Source organism: Centruroides vittatus, unplaced genomic scaffold (genome assembly GCF_030686945.1).
Source record: "Centruroides vittatus isolate TY-2023 unplaced genomic scaffold, ASM3068694v2 contig_800, whole genome shotgun sequence".
Taxonomy (NCBI): Eukaryota; Metazoa; Arthropoda; class Arachnida; order Scorpiones; family Buthidae; genus Centruroides; species Centruroides vittatus.
The window spans coordinates 20473-37907 of NW_027122518.1; the positions used below are offsets into that span (position 1 = coordinate 20473).

Here is a 17435-nt window from a genome sequence, read left to right on the forward strand (position 1 = left end):
AGATTAATTTCTGCCAGATTTGACATCTAACGTTAATTGGGGTGAATATTTGAAGTCTATATTGTCCACTAGCAAATGTTTCTACATCAGTTTCATGCTCATTGAAATTTGCAAGAATTAAAAAAATAAAATGCTTTTTACACAAAGCTCAATGATTGGGATACAGAGATGGACAATACTGTAGGATGTTGAAACATAATTTCACTGTGTACAAGTTTTGATCAAGATTTATTAATCTGGTTCTGCTTTAAAATATGGTTTGTTATTTTTTCCATTTCTTTCTTAAATTTTAATTTAAATAAACTGGACATAACTTAAATGAAAATTAATTGTTTTCTACCATGATTTTGCCCATACTCAAAAAAGGACTGAAACTACTTACAATTTTTGTTACCACAGTCTGTTCCTTACATGTCTTGACCATTTAGTTTGTTGATTTTCTGTAATGTAAAAAGAAAACATTTAAATAACATTATAATTTTAAATAGAAATCTAAAGTTTATTATAAAGAAATTTTATTATCTACATGAAATAAAAAATATCATCACATACAAAATTAATACCTTCAAATGTGAGCGTTCGTGACTAATTCCATGCTTTACCTCCCGCAATTTTTTTAATAACTTCCTCTAGTGCCCGTTTTTGGCATAGCATTACACGGACAGTATTCAATGGGTTATATATATATAGACATAAAAATAGCAAATGAAAAATGCATTTAAGTTTGTAACTTTTATGTATTGTTTATAATTAAATAATACAAGACAGTTTATTTTAATTTCTCCTTTGATATTTACTGGTGCTTGTCATAATAACTTATATACACAAATTCTCAGAATGAAATAAAAACACTTCTAATTAAACAAAACTAAGGAAGTATTAATTTAACATTACATAAATATTTTCAAAGCCTTTTAACATCAATACAATGTTAATCAATACTCCACAAGTTCAAACAAAAATAAAAATATTAATTTATTGAATTCAAAATGATTTAAACAAAAACAACACAACTTCCATGTTATGCCCTTCAGCATTGTCCTCAAATCTATTATTTGACTTTCGTTAAAACAAAGATCGTACAATGCATTCAAAAATGATGCTAGAAACTTTTGAAACATTACATGAATGTTTAAATTAAAATTGCTTTAGTTAATCTAAAATATTATAATCTGTTTTTTAAGCATCTCAAATCCCAATAATTATGTTAAAGCCAAACAATTACAAATCTAATTTGGTAGCAAATTAAATAATTTAAATTTAATAAAAGATGGCACCTAATGCCTACCTCTAGTGTAGTGTTTAATTAATTAATAATTATTAGTAGTGATAATGTATCCCAATTTAATCCAGTAACTGTTTGGTTTTTTAAAATTTATTCTGTATAAATGAAAATTATAGTTTTATTGTACTGATGAGTCTTTCATTATAAAAGTAATATAATAATAATTGAATGAATAGCTGAGAAATTGGCAAGCAAAAAATGAAAGTTTAAATAGAATTTTATATTTGAAAATACAAATAAGAGATTTTTCAGGTTAAAGAAAAGGAAGTTGATTAACAAATTACTATAGTGTAAGAAATTACTTACCCTCTTTCACCTTTCCTTATTCTACTCTGCACATCCCTTAAAACATTTCTTAAATATTTCTTACACTTTGTAGCTAAACAAATAAACAAACAATGAACATAGTTATAAAAGAATTAACTAAAACTATAAGAATTAAACATGAGAGAGTAAATACAAAGTATAAGGAGAAAAGGAAGAATAGAAAAAGAAAAAATATATGCTTTTATAATCTATACATTACATCTCAACATTTACAATTTAACTGATTCCTCAGAAACCATCATAAGCTAATTCTCATTTATAACAGACAGTGCAAAAATTACAGTTTCATTCCTATTTGAGCTATATTATTATTATACAAACTTATAAATTAGCAAATAGAAAGTATATGTTGTTTAAATAAGTACATTATATATATATAATATAGTAGTATATTTAAAATGTTATTAAGTAAAAGTAAAACATTATGTTGCATTATTTACAAAGCTAACCATAAAATTATACATACAGTAGAGAATCATTATTTGAAACAATTCGAGACTGGGGTTCTTCGGATAACTGATCGTTTACAAAAAACTATATTAAACACAAAACTGTACTGTATATAATTTGCATCACGTCCTACAAATACATACCTTTCATAATGTAGTACATTAAACTAGGCCTACAGTTTAGGTTGGCAGGGAGGGGGAGAGTGCTGCAACACCACAGTACTAGTAGAAATTTGAATTTTCCAACAGGAATGCTTTGGGTTAACCGATGTTTCAGTTGATTGGTATTCGGATAATCGATACTCTATTGTGTACATATTTCAAAGATATTTGCTTGATAAATAATTTAACATATCAATGTAAAATACATTTCATTGACAAAAAAGCTATAAATCCAAATAGAATTGTCTGATTACTGCAAAAGTACACACACACACACACACACAAAAGATTCCAGCTGTGGTCTTATTACATGCCATACATGCCACCAAAATATCTTAAAATTACTATCTGGTATCTTATAAAAAACTGCAGTCAGAATTTTCAATGTACTAATTATTTGGCAGTCTTTTAACAACCAGATGCCAATATGACAGAGTGGAAAGACATTATACACAGTTAACACAGTTTGGGAAAGTGTGTATCATCAAGGCTGTTCCCACCTAACTGTGAACGAGTGTTGGAGGTCGACACACACATATCTGGATGCCAGGATCTGGACTCCCACACAGACCACCAGCAGAGATGATCATCTGACTGTGAGACAAGCACAAATAGCTACATCGTCTTTGTCCACAATCCAGAAATGAGTGGAAGTTGGACTGACTGGGATTTGTTTCGAAAGACTATACACTGTTTTGTTTGGTAGTTGGATGATAATTACCAAACAAAACAGTGTATTGTCTTTAGATGCATTGTGCTATAGTGTAGAAAAGAAATTTTCTGTTTCTTTAAGAATTACAAAAAAAATTTTCTTTTAAATTCAAATAAGAATGGTAGAGGGTTAATTAATAGAAGAGTAAAATATAAAAAAAGTAACTAGACTCAGCTTTCTTACAGTCCACAGTTATAAGAGAAATAGCTAAAAAATTACCAGATTAACCTTTTTAAAACTTTATAATTGTAAATTCGGATTGGATATCATCTATTCACTACACACATTTTAATTTGAAAGTATGTTTTACATTCAAGACTTAAACAATGCATGAAAAACTAACTTTATCCTTTATGTGATTCAAGTGACAAATGTTGATTTATATTTTGTTTGATTATTACTACTATAAATTCAAACATTTATTCCATTCTCAACATCTTAATTAATCAAGTTTATGTTCTTATGTATTACACACACAGCTGTTTATTTATATCTGATTAAAATTGATGACATTTCTTAATATCTTTAACTTTGAATTCTTTAATTTCATAAATAGAGCATACAAATCAGTAAATATTTAACTATTGATAAAATGGTTTTTAACGTTTACCACTCATTTCTGTTAAATCTGCACCTAGAATTTTATGACAATACTACTATGAGTGCATTCGTTAATAGTGGTCGCTCTGTGTCTCGCTACTACAGGAGTGCATTGTTGTTTGTAGGCATTTAGGAACGACGGTGAAAGAAAGATGGTGACACCCATACACTCAATAATATTGTTAAAGAAGAATCTATGATTTTAAAATATGCAGTTTTAGATACAAAAGAAGGGTCTCAATTGTAATATTTAATCATAAGATGGTTTATCTTGCCAACAGAGCATTCAAAGTAGCTATAAATAACATTAGAATGCCAGCTACCACCTCGAAAAAATTTGAGAAGACACATTAACAATTTACACAATGGACGCGATGGACTTTGAAAACACACAACTTGTTAATAATTATAACAAATGATATTTATAATTATCTGAGGCAGTTGAAGATTCAATATCCAATTAGAATAAATTATTTAGGTAAACAAACAGAAATTATGAGAGAAGAGATTTTTTGATTAACTGGTTAGTTGAAGTCCACCTAAAACTTCACCTTCTTGAAGAAACTATATCTTTCTGTCACAATTATTGACAGAGTTCTTCAGGAATGTGAAGTTATATTGCAGAAATTTGAATTAGTAAGTTTAAGTGCCATGTTCATTGCATCAAAATATGAAGAACAATGGCCTGTACAACTATGTTGTTTGGAAGACATTACAAATAAATGCTGTAGAAAAGAACAAATTTTAGCAATGGAAATCTGGATGTAGTGTGTTTTCAACATTTCTCTAGTAAGACCTCTTCCATTGTATTTCTTGAGGATATACTGCAACATTGGTAATGTTGATACCAGAACACACACTGTAACAGAATATTTAATGGCAACTACAATTGTTGAATATGATCTTGCACTCTGTTCTCCGTCTCTTGTGGCAGCTGCGTGTGTGTACTTGGCTCTGAAGTTAGAGAATAACTCTCCTTGGAATAATACTCTAGTTCCATGGACGGCAAACTGCAGCTTGCGAACCGCATGCGACTCTGGCCTCTTGAATGTCGCTCTGCCACAAATATTTACTCTCTGCTAAATATTTAATGACTTATTTAAATCATCTTACCTTATAAACAACTTAGTCAAATAAACAATTACAGAAATATTAAAATAAATCACTTCGTTAATCACAAAACTGGATGAATATTAAAGAGAAAACTGAACACGTGCACACGCTGCTATACGTAAACAAAGAGGTCAGATTCGTGCTAACGTCACTAACTTCGCATTCCTGGCTACCATTGTAGAATAGGGATAAAGTCAGTGAGCAGTCTCATTCTGTACAGTGGTTAGTGCTCATCCATCTTGCTGAAAATCATACAGATACACTCAAACCTGTTTTTGTGCAGTCTATTTTTGTGCGATTTTTTATTTGTGCGATTTGTTTTGTGTGATTTTTTGTGTGCAATATATGAATTTCAATCAAATTGGTATACTGCACAAAAATAATTGCACAAAACACATTGCACGTATAAAAAATCGCACAAAAAAAGACCGCACAAAAACAGGTTTGAATGTATTCTTGTCATCAATTTAAAAAGTGTATTTATTTTGTGTTGGTGGCTTTATTATTATAAAACAAACCTTTTTTACGTGCTCTATTTGATATGGCTACAACGTAGAAGCAAAGTAAAATGGAAGATAAAAACTATAAATTTAAAAATTGAATGAACCAAGACTTTCGTGTTTATTAAAAACTTAAATGGCCTTCCGACCTGTCTTATTTTTCAGGAAAAATTGGTGCATAACAAGAATTCAAATTTGGAGAAACACTTTACAACTAAACACGTGTCATTTCATACTAAATATCCTGTCTGTGATGCAAGGAAGAAAGCAGTTGAGGAACTTCAGAAGAGTCAAGAAAAATCAAGTTCTGTATTTAATTACTATATGCAATCTTCCAAAAATATTAATATTACAAGTTTTGTGGTTAGTCAAGAAATTGTTAGGAGAGGAAAACTGTATACAGACGGCGAATATAGAGTTGTTTCATAAATGCATCCGAAGAGCTATTTACAAAGCAGATATTCCAAAAAGAATTAAAGAGTTACCATTGTCAGACCTTCTGTCCCGATGATGATCCCAGAAAGGATAGCAAATGGCAACAACTTGTACATGCACAACACAATAACATTGGTGATACTTGCAAAACACCACCTTTTACAGTCAATGAAGTGGGAGAAGCAATTAATTCTATGGGTAGGGGCAAGGCCCCTGGCCCTGATAACATCACTGCTGAAGTTGTCCAGGGTCTGTGGAGTATAGTGCCACAACAACTTCTTGACATTTATAACACATGCTTGCAACACGCCATTTTTCCTTAGATGTGGAAGGAGGCATTTGTTGTTCTGGTCCCCAAACCGGGTTCCGCCAGTGAAACAAGGCCTATTTCTTTATTGCCTGTCCTGGGCAAGATACTTGTAAAGTTAATCGCAGGCAGACTGATGTGGTTCGTGGAAAACAAAAACTGCTTCAGTGAATTGCAATACGGATTCCGCCCACAGCGTTCTGCAGAAGCCACCATACAGGCTGAGGTCTCCTCTGTCCATCAGTTACTTGAAGACTACAAATATGTGCCTGGACATTTCGAAGGCATTCGATAGTGCCTGGTGGCCCCTTATTTTATACCGGCTCCGTGAAATTCAATGCCCATGTAACATCCTTAAGCTACTACAGGATTATCCGGAGAATCGTAGGGCACTCTTTCGTTACAGGCAACATCAAGTTGACAAGAAAATTACCAAAGGTTGCCCAGAGGGTCTGTTATCAGGCCCCTGTTGTGGAATATTACTTTTGACTCGTTTCTTGGAAAAAATTTTGGACAAAATAACTGCTATGCATACGCCGATGATGTCATCATGTTAATAGGGGGGCCAGTCCAGGGCTGACCTCGAGCGTAAAGCCAACTACATGCTGCAGCACATTCACAATTGGGGTTCTGAACATTACCTGTGTTTTAATCCTGCCAAGACTAAGGCCATAGTCTTTAATAAGTCAGGCCATCCTAACTTGCACCGACGCCCACCACATTTTCAAGATGCAGAATATGACAATCAAGGTGGAACAGACCCTGAAATACTTAGGTGTCATTTTGGACTCTCGCCTGACTTGGGACAGGCACATTGAATATATAACAAATAGAACAGGTCTTATTCTTCAATCGTTTTCTCAGGTGGCCAAGAGAGATTGGGGCCTTTCCACTGGTGCTCTTTCTGCCATTTATGAAGACATCTACATCCCTATGCTTACCTACGCTTGTGGTACCTAGGGATGGGCGACATGTTCATGCTAATAGGAAATTGGTGTCTTCACAAAGACGTGCTCTACTCATGATTACTAAATCTTTTCATACTACGAGTAACCGCTGTCTTCAAGTACTTGCAAGAAAGCCGTCAATCGACCTCGTCATCACTCAAAAACAGCAGTACTTACATCTAAAATGGGGCGGGACCACCCAGACTTCAACACGAATGATCAACTATAGTGACATCGAGTGGCCTTCCCCCTATAGGAAAACTCCTCCGCCTTACGAGACATCTACTTTCAACCTTAGCGTACCATACAGTGCCGATATCCATATTTTCACTGATGGTTCACGTCTCAGCGATCTTGTCGGGTGCAGTTTTGTGATATACAAAGATGGCAGAGATTTACCATCAAACCTGCAGATTGGATAGTGAGTGTACTGTTTTCCAAGCAGAGCTTAGCGCCATTTGTCTGGCAATTGATTATATCAACGGTCATTATAATAATATCATCGCTGAAATACACACTGATTCATTATCGGCTTTCAACTTACTTCAAAGTAACTCGCTCCACCCACTTGCCGACTACATCAGAAAAGCAACCCACAACTCTGACTGCAAATTCAATATCTCCTGGGTCAGAGCCCACCAGAGTGTAGTGGGAAATGAGCAGGCTGATACTTTGGCAAAAGAGGCAACCACTGATGATTCTATTCCGATTTCTTACAATAAGATCAGCCAACGTACTATCCGGCAACTGTTAAAGACTAACACACTCCTACAGTGGCAGAATATATGGAACCAGCACAACCAGCATACAACGTACAGCTTTATCCCAAATTTGCAAGATTTTCTCAACATCAAGTGGTATTCTCCTAACTATTGCACAAGCCAAATCCTAAGTAACCATGGTAAATTCACGAACTACCTTGCTCGCTTTACCAACAGGACTTCCAAGACATGCCAGGTTTGTCAAATTGAGGATAGTGCAACCCATTATTTATTCCACTGTACAATCTTTGATCGGGAAAGACTGGAACTGCAACTTCTTCTTTGGGAACATGGTATTGGTTGGCCATGTCACCTTTCAGACATCTGGCTTACTGAAGATGTCTATTCTGCTTTTAAAAGACTTGCAAGACAAATTAGCTATGTCACTCATCAAATTATCTATAACTAGTTTATTTTAAGATTCTCACACGTGGAACTCTTGTTGCGTAATGCTTATATGTACCTGTTAGTTTACAGCATTCCTTGAGTTTTTGCCATATGAGGCCTGCCATGTTATTTCGTTCTACTTTGCGTTATGTATTATTGTCTGCTACTTTATTGTATTATTATGTATTATTTGGTATTATCATGTATTTCGTATTATTGTATATTTTATGCATTATGTATTATTGTCTGCTAGTTCTATTTTACTTTGTTCACACTTATTGCAATCATTTTTGTATTATTCTTACCATTCCTGTATATCTACCTTTATTGTTCTCTTACCTGGTAATGCTTAATGCGGGGCCAGGTTATGTACAATTGTTTTGTGCCAATAAAATTACATTGATTGATTGATTGTTTGCTAAAACAGAGAAAGATAGAACAGTCAAAATGTTTTCAAATATAACTGACCAGCATAATATAACCAGCATGTTGAGGACCTTAAACTGGTTTCAGCTTTATCAATAGCAGTTGACAAGTCATGTGGCATAAATGATACAGCACAAGTTTCACTTTTTGTACGATTTATTTCGTCTACAGGTCCTAAAGAAGAACTTTTAGGATTATTGCCACAAGGGTCAAACACGTGGAGAGGATATAGCAAATGCTGTAAGTGAGTGCATTCAAAAACATCATATTCCACTCAATAAAACTGTCTCGATTTCAACAGACAGGGCGAAAACTATGACCAACATAAGAGACAGGTTTGTTGCTATTTTGAAAAAAAAATCATCAGATACTTGCTTACCATTGCATCATTCATCAAGAAGCGTTTTGTGTGCAGACATTTCCAGAAGAAATTTGCAAAGTTATGGAATTGATAATTAAGACATCAACTCCATTATAGCTAAAGCTCTTAATCATCGCCAATTTAAAGAATTTTTAATTTAGTTGAAATAGAGAGTGAGTGTGCAGATCTTCTACTGCATAACAAGGTGCATTGGTTATCAAGAGGAAACATTTTCCTTATTAACAGAAATTAAAGCATTTCTTCTTGAGAAGGATGTTCCCTATCCAGAACTAACGAACAATCAGTGGATCCAAAAATTTTATTTCTTGGTAGACATTACGTCTCATCTAAATCAGCTTAATAGTAAACTACAGGGAAAAGGAAACACAATTTTTTCGATGTCAGAAGTTATTTCATTCGAAAAAATTATCCCTTTTTGCTCAAGATTTTGAAAGAGAAATTTTGATTCACTTTCAACCCTCTTGAAACATTGCCAAGAAAATAATTCCGATATTGACATTTGCTATTTCGAAACATCAATTTTAAATATGAGGGAAGCTTTTCTCAACCGGTTTCAGGAATTCAGAAACAACAACACGAGATTAGCCTTTGTTAGAAAACCTCTTAATGCTACTGTAACAATTAAATTTTTCTCCCTTTAATATTGGCATTGGCAACTTTGAAATGCAATTGCTGGATTTAAAAAACAAAGTATTATGGAGCTCTAAATTTGAATGCCTTTGTGCTGATCTGCAAATATTATAGATAAAAAAATGTGAACTTAGTTCACAGCACAAGTGGTCTGCTTTGAAAGACCTGGAGAAAGAAGACATGATGATTTTTAACACCTGGAATAGTATTCCTGACTCATATGATCAGTTGAAATAACTACCATTTCCTGTTCTTTCCTTTTTCAGTTCTACATATTCGTGCAAACAATCTTTTTCAAGCACGAACCTTATCAAGAGTAAATTGAGAAGTCATCTTATTGATGCGAACCTGGAATCGCGCTTAAAATTAAAGTCAGGTTTGTATAATAATGTTTTACCCAAACTTTCCAAGGAGATGCAAGGCCATTGTTCACATTAGTGTTTGTCAGTCATTATCATAATTTAATTTTATGGATACCTTACTTACAATTTAATTTTATCAATAAATATCATCATTATTAAGTATGATATCAAGTTTCCTTCAATGTATAGCACCTATTGTTTAATTACGACTTAAAATTTTAATTAAAGTTTACTGATTAAAGATTGTATGTATGTGTCAAGTTAATAACAATGTATCTACCTACATAGTTTAAGAAATTTGGCTCTCAAAAGGAATCTCAATTGTTGTAATGTTCATATTTGGCTCATTGACTAACGAGTTTGCCGACCATGGCTCTAGTCTAGGCCTGGCCAACCTGCAGCCGTCACATTAAATTGTGGTCCACTAAGCGATATTATATATCTATTAAAACTTTTGTTTCCCGTTATGTGTATACCAAAACAATTAAATAAATGAAAATTTGCATGTGTCATTGTTATAATGCACAAGTGCAAGCTCTTGGTATAACGATAAAATCTTATTCATTTTGTATTTGTTTTACTTTTTTAAAAGCATGTTTGACTACATGGTGGCCCACCGTAATATTATGCATGATCATAGTGGCCCATGAAACAATTTGGGTTGGCCAGGCCTGCTCTAGTCCAATATAGTCAATACGAGGAGTCCCAATTACTACCATTGGTGTTCAGATTGTGTTAAAACATATGTACGGCCAAAAACAATAAGTCACAAGCTATTCACTCGACTTGCACATTTCTTAAAAGTTTACTTTTGTGAAATTCCAGAAGTCTAAATTAGTCTAGCAATTTGCCGAGAAACATAAATGTGTTTGAGATATCAGTTGGTTAAGATATTTGGGACGAAGTATTTTTTACAATTTTTTAATATAGCAGCATAGTTGTACTTGTCGTTTTTTTGTCAGAAACTAAAGTTTCCCTGCCGTAGAATGGAAACTTTCTGATTTTATATTGCAACTTTTTAATTAAAACGTAAATTTATTTTTATTATAAAATCGCTTTCACAACTTCTAAACTTTCATTCATAAAACCACATAATGGACCCTTAAATGAAACTATTTGAGCCACGGAGGACTCAGTGTTGCTTTCCACTGTAAACTACCACTACAAGCGGCCATTTTTGCCATCCGATGACGCACTCTGATCGGAATATAGGAACGCCTTCCACAGGAATTTTTAAACGGATGCCGCTCGCACGGAGTTATGCAGAGGAATAAAAGAATACACCTTAAAACTTTTCACTGTGATATTTGCAATTTTCACTGAATGCTTGCCCTCTGTTTGAAAACAAAACTATTTTATCTGAGTCATTTGAATCATTGTGTATTGTCATCAGTAAAGATGAATAACAATAAAAAAACCAAAGCTTTCTGATGCATTCCAGATGGCAATTTCAAAGCCTTACGAAAGACAGATATAAAATTTCGTCTATTCCCACATGAAAAACAGATGATTATTTGGAAATCAGAATTCGAAGCTCATAAATATTACCGACAGAGTGGGTTCAACTGTTAAGATTTGGCAAAAAAGTTTCCTATTTTCCAGCTTTATATGAACAAGTTACGCTCTCAATTTCAAAGGATTTTTCCTTAAAGTTTAAAATGCCAGTAATTTTGTGTGGGACAGGGCCAGATTTAAGCATTTCAAGACCCTAAGCCAAACTCTGTGAGGCCCCTTACCAACCCTTCACATTTTTGAAGTCAATCATAAAAAAAAAATTAAGAAAAAAAAAGAATTAATAAACATATTAATTACTTTCTATTTTATGTAGTATTTAAAGTACAGTTTAACCCATTTATAATGTCATCCATGGGACTGACAATTTTTTGACGTTATAACTGAGCGTCGTTATCTGGGGTCATAATTTCAGTCGGATAAAACGTACCAAGTGTGTTTAAGAATCTATTATAAACGCCATTCTAATTTTACATCGTATGTATTACTGTAAAATTATTTCTTAATGGTAATACAGTATACTGTATCTATTATGATAGTAATAATTTATTATCGTATGTATAAAAATGAAAACTACATGTTTAAATAAACTTTACTTACGTCGATGTAATTAAAAATTTCAAAAATTACATTTTATAGAAAATTTCTATTTGTCTTAAGTTTCAATAATGGCGGAACTTCCGATTTTTTGAATAATGTTGAATCAAAAGGCAACAAAAGGTTAATGTATGCCAATTAAAAATAATACAATTATTTCTTTATAAACTATTTGATATAATATGTTATATTAAAAATAATAGAATATTTGACCATTTAGCATAAAGTAATTTAAAAATTACACGTAATAACCGATCGTCACGTCGTTTAAAAGTGGCGAATTTCACCCCACTGAAGTCAGGTGGAAAGAGCACCACCCACAGTCGTTCTAGGAAAGTGAACTCTGACCCTAGGACTGAACACGTAGTACTTTTAGTTAAATAAAATTTGGGAATGCTTCAAATTTGACGTTAAAACAGGGTTTTATGTCGTTACAAGTGGGTTTTTTTAACATTATCTAGTATAGTAAATGGGACCGATAAAAATTTGACGTTATATTAGGGTTGTCGTTATATCCGATGACATTATAATCGGGTTAAACTGTATATTTTGTTTGTTTGAAAAAAAGTTATTACAAAATTCGACTTCAATTTTCTTTTGTAGAAATTTTTCAGTCAACTTGAAAATCGAGGCCCTAAGCATAATCATAGAATTAATTAAACCAGATAAAATACCTTTTCTGACCAATTTGAATAGTTTTTTTGGAAGTTTTCTGGACCCCACCGGTTTAGCAATTACACTAACAAACTGTCTTCTTCCTGCTTTTTTTTTCCATTTTTTTAACTGAATGAAACAATAGTCTTGCACGTGGTCGGAAAAAATCAACACATCAAACATGCTTTCTTACTGTTGCGCACCCTGGCGTTTGAAAATAATTAGTGTTCTTAAAATATTTTTTTATTTTTTATAAAATATAAAATAATATTCAAAATAAATATTCTGGCTATTATCCATTACAATATTACAATTAAAAATAAAACTAGCTAACACAGCGAAATTTAAGTTTATTTTATTATCTGCAATTCCCTACCCGACCGTGTTTAAATCTAGCAGCTGTAGATAAGACTAAACTTGCCATTTTTTGTAAGTATCCATTTAAACTCCAAACAAATAAAATATTTAGGAAAATTAAAAGTTAAGGGTCAAATTTAGCATTTCAACATTAAACGTGTGGCCGAGCTTTATAAAAGCTCCTGTAGTGCGCTACCTCACTCTATGATAAGTACAGTACATTTAATTAATTTGATATACTGGTGTAAGTCAATCTACCTGGTTGAATCATGCATATAGCGGGCTTGACATGCTTCTATATTCTTTGGTAAAAATTGGGTCTTCCCACAGTTAACACTTAATATATTATTAGAAAAAAGTTAGTTCTTTCACAGATGAAAAAGTTCGGCACTTTTTGCTAAATGTGATAACGAATGCCGCCGTAACGAGATTTCCACTTTGTTCTTTCGGTAGGAATATTCCACATTCCCTTAATCAGTATAATTACCAAATAGATATTCTTGTCATAATAGCTTTTTTCCAAGGAGATTGCTCCCATGGAAAGACAAAAATATCTCCTTTTTTATAGAAATACTACTAAAGATTGATTAATAGAATAAAATTGAGAGAAAACATTGGGTGTATATTGCTTAAAAATAATTACCCTAACCCTTCTATTATAGTACTGTACAGTAATACCCCGAACTTACGCGATAGGCGGGACCGAGTGATAATAACCGCGTAAGTCGGGGTATAACTTCGCATATAAATACTGTACATACAAATTATTTTTAATTGGGGCCGGAGACTAAAGAAAACAATAATTTAAAAAAAAAATGTTTAATAAAAGCTTAGATAATACATATGTATAACAAATTATATTATTAAAATCGTAAATCGAAGTTATTTTGTTATAGAAGGCTTCCTAAAATCTAACAAATTCGTCTGACGGCTCAAAGATTTTTTTCTCCCGCAAAATTTCCACGTAGCATGCTAATAATTTTTTTATTTCTCGTTTTGTAGAAGAAATGAGCTCTTCGTTGGAGTCTATTTTCTAAAATTTGTAACCTCTTTTTAATTAAACTGAGGCCTTCTGTCAAGTTTCCAACCGCCATTCGATCATCTGATTGAACTGGTTCTAAAGGATCAAGTTTTGCCAATTCACAAATTTTCATTTTTGTATCGAAGTCTTTGGAATGTAAAGTTAACATTATTAAAGATAAAGTTTTTCTTTTCTTGTTTGATGCAGAAGAATCAGTTCTACTTCGTTTGGATGACATAGTAGTGTCTCAAGTCTCCGTAGATATAACAAACACAGAAATAAATAAGACAAAATAAATTGTAGCTACGCGTCGATTCCCCGCAACACGTCCGAACATGTAAGCTGAACAATAGTTTGGGGGAGGGGGAGTAATCAAGGGTTGCATGGCGCTCAAACAAAAGACGAATCGTCGAGATTTGAAAATCGCGTAACTCCGGGTTTGCATAAGTTGGGGTATTACTGTATTTGATTTCTGTAACTACAAAGGTTTTACGTAAGGGTTTATCACATCGAGTCTAATCTAACACATTTAAAAAATTCTTCAAATTGTGTACAGTAATGAAGAATTTTTATTGTATTTCATTTCAGCATCATTTAGTTTTGTTGGATGAGGAAGAGTAAAAATTGAAACAAAAGCGTGGACGTAATTTATGGACAGCCCCTAAATAGCATTTGATGTCACGTAATTAGCTTCCAGTTGGTTGACACTAGAGAAATAACCAGTGACTATATACACGAGTTCAAAGAAAGAACACCAATCTTCGACAATCATATATTTTTTTGAACAATACTATCTTCAAAGATCGGTGTTCTTTCTTTGAGTTCCTGTATACAGTGACTGGCTATTTCTCTATATATGGAATAGTACCATTAAAACAATATTTTCCAACAATCTATAAAATTTATGAGAAACTTATTACAATAAGAAACATTTCGTAGAATAACAGAAATTTTAGTACAGTTCATATACATCCAATTACATCATACGGGGAAAGCCAGAACAGACTTCTTGGATCTTCAGATAACTCTACCCTGGGGACCTATTCTGAGCTCTTCCGATAATTGAACGAGAGCGATACACGGGACATTCGATAAGTCCCTTTAGCGAAAGGCAGTTAACGAACCTTAGACAAATCGCTATTCTGTGCTCCAACGTTAAGTGGGTTTCGCTACGGGTAGTCGGTCGAGATGCGTCTGGGTTCCATGTTATCGATAGCTATTAAGCCTGGACTCCACATTACCGTAATCCGCGACGTAATCGTAAAACTGAAAGCCAAACTGACGAAACTTTCAGTTTTGGAACGTTCTGTTGGACAGAAACAAGACTGAAAGCAGAGTTAAAAATTATTTAACTTTTCCGTTTTCGTTTCGCACTTCTGTCGTGCTGCAGCCAATAAAAACGCAAGGATTTGTGACGCGTAGTCACGTGTAGTTTGATTGCCGTAATGGCGGAAAGTGTAGAGAAAAAGACGAGGAAAGAAATAGATTTGGAATTATTCATCGAAGAAGTTAGTAAATACAAATGTCTGTACGACAAAAAATGTAAATAATTCAAAGATTATTAACAATTTCATTGTTATTAATAAATGCAGAGAAAGCATGGCAAAATCCGCAGCGTCGTCCAAGTTTGACTCTTTACGAGAATTACAGAACTGATCAACAGATGGCGCATTTCCACGTAACGTGCTAGTGGAGTCAAGTTAAAACGAAAACATAACTGAAACGAAAACTCTGTATGTTTCAATTCTGTTTCTGAGTTTCTGTTTTCAGGTAATGTGGAGTCCAAACTTTACGCTTTAACCAATCAGTTTAGTTAACATTGTATTTTGTCACGTGACTGCAACCCGCCATTTTCTAAGCGAAGCACGTGCTTTTAGCATTGTCGTGTACTAGCGCTAGTGATATAGTTTTGTTTTGTTTTAAAATGTCTGGGTCTATTACTGGGTCTATTTTGTCAGCCCATCCGTTAAGCAAATACTGTATTTGTTTTTAAAAATTAAAATTTATGTGATAGTCATTTTATGTATAGTGTATAGTTTACTGTTAAGTTACGTATATAGAATGTACTTTTTTTAACTAAAACTAATTAATTAAAGCCGACATTGTTAAACTTAGATAATAGAAATCTGTATTTTGTAGATTTTATTACATAATGCTAACATTTTACAATTATACAAAGTATGTCTAAGTTTCTTTGTATATTTCTATATAACTTCATGCAATTAATGTATTTTTTAATTCATTCATTAAGAATAAAATGACAAACTTAATTTTGCCACAAGTTCTACTTCTATAAACCTTATAACCAAATTAGAATTAGCATTATGATTAAATGTCAAATGCAGTAAATCTTATTAAATGTAAATATTATTTGCATAGACGTGGAATGACTGGAAAGCAAACATTAAAAGTAAAGCCTCACAAATAAAAAAAATCAACGTTTCAAACAGGAGGTGGGCCTTCAGTTAATCAAAAATTAACTGAAGTTGAAGAAAGAGTATTAAATTTAATCGGTGTTACTGCTGTCCCCTCTCTCCAATTGCTCGTGAAGTAAAATCATTCTTACACGAAAAGACGCCATGTTGTTTTCACTTTCGTTACGTTCCTAACGGCAGCTCGAGAGTGACCGATAACAAAAGCTTAGTTATCGCACGTGGCTATCGGCACCGAAAAAGAAACGTACGGCTCGGAATAGCATTTTCACAGTTGATTAAACGTGAATCACGTGGTTCGATAGAAACTGGTTTTTATCGTATTCGTTAGCTTAACGATACTACTCAGAATAGGTCCTCCGGAGTCCGTACCCTTTTTTCCTTCCTACTTAGACCTTTCCCTCATCTTCCTCTTTAACCTCCTCATTCTCCACTTTGCTCTCATTATAAGCCTTTGAAATTACTTAGAAGTTGTCTGCCATTTATTTAAATTAATTTGCATGCCTTAACTTTCTAATATCAAAAGGATGATCTTGGATTAAAATCGCCACGCGGGAACACAACGACGTGTGACACACAGATGGTCGATCTTTTCAAAAGGATAGCAAAAAGCAAATTTACGTAATGTTTGAATAAATCAACATTTCATATAAAGATTTCGAGAGGTGTCTTAAGAGAGCAAAATTAGAAAAAAATGCCCGATGTAGTAAGGATGGACTTTTACCCCAAAATTAATTTCGGTAGTACTTACCAATAATAATGAAGCGGTAATAAAATATAACACATCTGTCTTTTGTCTTAATCCCGGAACATGCAGGCTATGAACTGAACTTCCTCATCCCGGTTAACAACCTCAGCAAAGCGCCCATGTGGTTCTACCGAAACGTCGTCCACGGACGGTTATTCAGACAGCGACGGTTCTTCAGCACGCCTAGCGGACTCGAATGAAATTAATAAGATACTAACAGGTCTCCTACAGTCATAATTAATTACGGCTTTGTCTCATTTCCATTTAACTAAAAACTGATATTATGTAAATGTATTATACAAGAATATTACTAACAAGTTAGAAATGTA

General features: G+C 33.3%; 1 long non-coding RNA gene across 1 annotated transcript; it reads right to left on the reverse strand.

The window, feature by feature from the left end:
* Positions 1–382: 382 nt before the first annotated feature.
* LOC136982024 (uncharacterized) lies at positions 383–17164 on the reverse strand. The gene is made up of 3 exons (XR_010881822.1): positions 17110–17164; positions 1592–1664; positions 383–440 (listed from the first exon to the last, which is right to left on the reverse strand). It is a non-coding gene; the product is annotated as an uncharacterized lncRNA (long non-coding RNA).
* Positions 17165–17435: the final 271 nt, after the last annotated feature.